Source organism: Bison bison, unplaced genomic scaffold (assembly GCF_000754665.1).
Source record: "Bison bison bison isolate TAMUID 2011002044 unplaced genomic scaffold, Bison_UMD1.0 scf7180017864064, whole genome shotgun sequence".
NCBI classification, from domain to species: Eukaryota; Metazoa; Chordata; class Mammalia; order Artiodactyla; family Bovidae; genus Bison; species Bison bison.
Genome location: NW_011494636.1, coordinates 2,949,934 through 2,955,878, shown reverse-complemented (window position 1 = coordinate 2,955,878; position 5,945 = coordinate 2,949,934). Strand labels below are relative to the sequence as shown.

At 36.8% G+C, this 5,945-nt stretch overlaps 1 non-coding gene across 1 annotated transcript; it reads right to left on the bottom strand.

Annotated features, from left to right (window-relative positions):
• Nucleotides 1–627: 627 nt before the first annotated feature.
• Nucleotides 628–699, bottom strand: TRNAC-GCA. Its single transcript has one exon. It is a non-coding gene; the product is annotated as a tRNA-Cys (tRNA).
• Between the last annotated feature and the right edge of the window lie 5,246 nt (nt 700–5,945).

The following is a 5,945-nucleotide window of genomic DNA, read 5'->3' as shown; positions in this document are numbered from 1 at the left end:
TTTTAGAAATGCATCCATAATATTCTTGATTTTATATCTTATCAATACAGTTGGATTAATATCTGTTATAATTGTTAGCATTTTCTGTTGCCCTTATTCTTTGTTTCTATTTTTGTCTTTCACACTTTTTTCCTTTTGTGTTTTTAATTCTGTATTTTATAGGATTCCATTTTCTTTTATTTCTTAGCCTATTTTTATACTGTTAGTGATTATCCTAGAGTTTGCAAAATACATTTATAAGAAATCCAAGTCCACCTTCAAATGACACTACCATTTATGGATAGTACAAGTGTCTTATAACAGCATAGTTCTAATTCTTCCCTCCCATCCTTGTATCATTGCTGTCGTTCCTTTAACTTACATATGTGCTGTGCTGTGCTGTGCTTAGTTGCTCGGTTGTGTCCGACTCTTTACGACCCCGTGGACTGCAACCCGCCAGGCTCCTCTTCCATGGGGATTCTCCAGGCAAGAGTATTGGCGTGGATTGCCATGCCCTCCTCCATGGGATCTTCCCAACTTAGGGATCAAACGCACGTCTCCTGCCTTGCAGGCAGATTGTTTACCATCAGAGCCACCAGGAAGCCTAAGAACACTGGCATGGGTAGCCTATCCCTTCTCCAGGTTATCTTCCCTATCCAGGAGTCGAACCAGGGTCTTCTGCATTGCAGGCAGATTCTTTACCAGCTGAGCTACCAGGGAAACCCTAACCTACATATAAATATACATAATTTAATACTATGCTGTTATTTTGAACAAACTATTATCTGTTACAATTAAGAATAAGAAAGATAAAAATTTTTTTTTTCTAAATTAGGCTTTCAGTTTTCCAATGTTTGTCCTTCCTTTATGATCTATTTAATTTTTTGTCTGAAGAACTTCTTTAACATTTCTTGAGAGACAAGTCCACTGGCAACAAATACCCTTGAGTTTTGCTTGTCTGAGACAGTTATTTCCCCTTCACTTTAAAAAATTTATTTATTTTTCAATTGAAGGAATTGCTTTACAAAATTTTGTTGTTTTCTGTCAAACCTCAACATGAATCAACATATATCCCCTTCCTTTTGAACCTCCCACCCATCTCCCTCCGCATCCCACCCCTCTAGGTTGATATAGAGACCCTGTTTGAGTTTCCTGAGACACACAGCAAATTCTTGTTGGCTATCTATTTTACAATGGTAGTGTATGTTTCCATGTTACTCTCTCTACATCTCACCCTCTCCTCCCCTCTCCCATGTCCATAAGTCTATTCTCTATATCTGTTTCTCCACTGCTACCCTGCAAATAAATTCTTCAGTTCCATTTTTCTAGATTCTGTATATATGCATTAGAATACGATATTTATTTTTCTCTTTCTGACTTACTTCAGTCTGTATAATAGGCTCTAAGTTCATCCACCTCATTAGAACCGACTCAAATGCATTCCTTTTTATGGCTGAGTAATATTCCATTGTGTATATATACCACAACTTCTTTATCCATTCATGTCTTGGTGGACATCTAGGTTGCTTCCATGTTCTAGCTATTGTAAATAGTGCTGCAGTGAACAATGGGATACATGTGTCTTTTTCAATTTTGGTTTCCTCAGGGTATATGCCCAGGAGTGGGATTGCTGGGCCATATGGTGGTTTTATTCCCAGTTTTTAAGGAATCTCCATACCATCTTCCATAGTGGCTGTATCAATTTACATTCCCACCAACAGTGCAAGAACGTTCCCTTTTCTCCACACCCTCTCCAGCATTTATCTTTGTAGACTTTTTGATGATGGCCATTCTGACCAATATGAGGTGATATCTCATTGTGGTTTTGATTTGCATTTCTCTAATAATGAGCGATGTTGAGCATCTTTTCATGTGTTTGTTAGCCATCTGTACGTCTTCTTTGGAAAAATGTCTGTTTAGGTCTTTTCCCCACTTTCTGATTGCGTTGTTTGTTTTTCTGGCATTGAGTTGTATGAGCTGCTTGTATATTTTGGAAATTAATCCTTTGTCAGTTGTTTCATTTGCTATTATTTTCTCCCATTCTGAGGATTGTCCTTTCACCCTGCTTATAGTTTCATTTGCTGTGCAAAAGCTTTTAAGTTTAATCAGGTCCTACTTGTTTACTTCTGCTTTTATTTCCATTACTCTAGGTGGTGAGTCATAGAGGATCTTGCTTTGATTTATGTCATCAAGTGTTCTGCCTATGTTTTCCTCTAAGCGTTTAATAGTTTCTGGTCTTACATTTAGGTCTTTAATCCATTTTGAGTTTATCTTTGTGTATGGTGTTAGGAAGTATTCTAATTTCATTATTTTACATGTAGCCGTCCAGTTTTCCCAGCACCATTTATTGAAGAGGCTGTCTTTGCCCCATTGTATAATCCTGCTTCCTTTGTCAAAAATAAGGTACCCGTAGGTGCCTGGCTTTATTTCTGGCCTTTCTATCTTGCTCCATTGGTCTGTATTTCTATTTTTGTGCCAGTTTTACACATTCAATGTGATTCTATCAAATTACCAATAGCATTTTTCATAGAACTAGAACAGAAAATTTCACAATTCATATGGAAACACAAAAGTCCTCTTCACTTTTGAAGGAAAATTTTGCAGAGTTCAGAATTCTATGTTGGTGCTTTTTTTCTCGGAGAAGGCAATGGCACCCCACTCCAGTAATCTTGTTTGGAAAATCCCATGGACCGAGGAGCCTGACAGGCTGCAGTCCATAGGCTGCAGTCCAGGGGGTTGCTAAGAGTCGGACACGACTGAGCGACTTCACTTTCACTTTTCACTTTCACGCACTGGAGAAGGAAATGGCAACCCACTCCAGTGTTCTTGCCTGGAGAATCCCAGGGATGGGGGAGCCTGGTGGGCTGCCGTCTATGGGGTCGCACAGAGTCGGACACAACTGAAGTGACTTAGCAGCAGCAGCTTTTTTTCTCTCAACACTTTAAATATTTCACTGAACATTCTTCTTGCTTGCATGGTTTCTGAGGAGAAACCAAAATTATCTCTAATTTTCTGAAGTTTGAATATGATATGATGACAAGGTGGATTTTGCAGGGTGGGGGGTGTGGGTTAGAGCATTTACCTTGCTTGATGTTCTTTAACTTTCTGCATCTGTGATTCAGTGTTCAACATTAATTTTGGGGGAACTTTCTGTCATTATTGTTTCAAATATTCCTTTTTCTTTCTTTCTTTATTCTCAATTGGGTCTTCCTATTGCATATATATTATACCATTTGTAGTTGTTCTGTAGTTCTTGGATATCCTGCTCTATTTTTCAGTGTTTTATTTTCAGCTTTTCAGTTTAGGGAAGTTTTTATCAGATTTTTCTCAGCCCATCAAAGATATTCTTCATTTCTGTTATGGTGTTTTTTATCTCTAGCATTTCTTTTTTATTCTTTCTCAAAATGTCCATCTCTTGCTCACATTATCTGTTTTGCATATTGTATACTTTTTCCATTAAGGCTCTTAGCATGATAATCATAGCTTAAAATTTTTTTTTATCTGATAATTCCAACATTCCTGTCATATCTGATGTTTATTCAGATTATTCAAACTGTGTTTTTGGTTTTGGTATGATTTGTATTCTTTTTTTGAAAGGTGAACATGGTGTAATGGATAAAAGTAAATGATGTAAATAAGCTTTTAGTAATGGTGTGGTATGTTGTGACTGGGGAGTGTTCTATGATTAGGTGTCAGTTTTTTGGTTAGTTGTGAAATGGGTGAAAGGAGTAAAAAGGTACAAACTTCCAGTTATAAAATAAATAATTTACAGAGATGTAAGGTAACTATAATGAGGTATACTGTATTGTATATTTGAAAGTTGATAAGACAGTGTGTGTGTGTTAGTTGCTCAGTTATGTCCAACTCCTTGTGACCCATGTACTGTGACTCGCCAGGCTCCTCTGTCCATGGGATTCTCCAGGCAAGAATACTGGACTGAGTTACCATGCCCTTCTTTAGGGGACTGAACCTGGGTCTCCTGCATTACAGGCAGATTCTTTATCGTCTGAGCCACCAGGGAAAAAAGTTGTAACTAAATATGGTGACTGATGTTAAGTAGATTTATTGTGATAATCATTTTGTTATGTATACACAAATATCAAGTCATGTTGTATATGTTGTATACAAGTCGTTATGTTGTACATATGAAATTAATGTAATGTATGTGAATTATACATCAATAAAAATCTGTATACATTTTGTAATGTAAGGCAAAATCTTGCATCTTAGTGTGTATTTTCTGTTTTATTACTTGTTATGTGCTCTCTAATTCTTTTTTTTTCTTTTGCTTTCTTTTGAATTAATCAAGCATTTTTATCACTTCCAGTTTTCCTTCCTAATGTTGCTATACATTTTTAAAAATATTATTTTGGTGGTTACCATAGAGATTACAATAGACACCTATGACTAATATAAGTTTGTAGTTTTACTACTTCTCTGAGAATTCAAAGAACTTAGAATACTTTAACAATTTTTAACCTTTCCCTCTTTGTTATTGATGTCATGGCTTTATTTATATATATATATATATATATATTTCTTAAAACTCTACAAGACATAATATTTATTGTTTAATATAGTCAGTATTTATTTTCACCCACATACTTCCCTTTTGAATACCTCTTAATTCTTTTTTGCATTTGCACACCTATATCCGGGACTATATTTCTTTATTCCAAAAACTTATTTGGTACATATTTTTAATACATATCCCCTGGCCATAAATAATCTGAGACTCAGAAGTGACATAGGAGATGAATCCTAATGTCTTTTATTTCATCTTCCTTCTTGAAGGATGGTATTCCCTGGGTATAGGGCTCTAGATTAGCAGTTACTTTCTTTCAGTGTTTGAAATGTGCCACCCATTATTTTTGTTGCCAAGTCAACAAATAATGGGTTGCTTCTTAAAAATTATTCTTTTCATTTTCTGGCTGCTTTGAAGACTTTCTCTTAACCTCCACTTTTGAAGAGTTTAATATGGTATGCCTTCTCTCCGTGTCTGTATGCATGTGTGTGCTTATCCTGCTTGGTTTTGAAGTGGTTCTTCAAAGAGTGCTTTTAGTATTGTCACTGAAATGGCTTTCAACTCTTGTCCCTTTGAGTAGATTTTCCAGTTTTTACGCAGATAGTCTACCTAAAATGTAAATTTAGCCACGTTCTTACCTTTTAGATGGGCTTCCCTGGTGGCTCAGACAGTAAAGAACCCACCTACACTTTAGGAGACCCAGTTTCGATCCCTGGGTTGGGAAGATCTCCTGAAGAAGGGAATGGCAGCCCACTCCAGTATTCTTGCCTGGAGAATTCCACAGACAGAGGAGCTTGGTGGGCTACAGCCCATGAAGTCACAAAGAGTCGGACATGACTGAGAGACTAATGCACAACACACTCACCTTTCAAATACCTATTAAGATAAAGCCCAGCCTCCTTGTCTCAGTCTATAAGTCTCCCCTGAACTAAGTGCACTAACATTTACACCCCATTTACTTTTGCTTCCTGACTCTAACCCGGATCATAATAAGGTAAATATTTTAATTTCCCTCCCAAAACTTTCATAACTTTGTGTCTTTGCTTTTTCTGTTCTCTTTGTCTGAAATAACTTTTCCTTATCTCTGCTCCCACACACATCTTTATCCAGATAACACCCCCCACCCCACCACCATTCTTCAAAATTTATCTCACTAAGTCTTCCAGGAAACTTCTCTGTCGCTCCAGACTGGACTGTGGCTATTAATCTTCACTGACCTCCATTGTAGCTCTTCCTGTGCAATATTGCAGTTGTCTTTTTAGGTTAATAGCCTCCTTACTGAGCACACTCAAAATCAAGCTACTTAGAAGCTAGAACCACAGCTTATTCATCTTTTCATGCTAAGTCCTTAACCCAGTTCCTGCCACATAATAAATATTTATGGAATAAGGTGAATAAAATAAAAATAACTAGGATCCAGTGATATGTATTGTTTATCAAT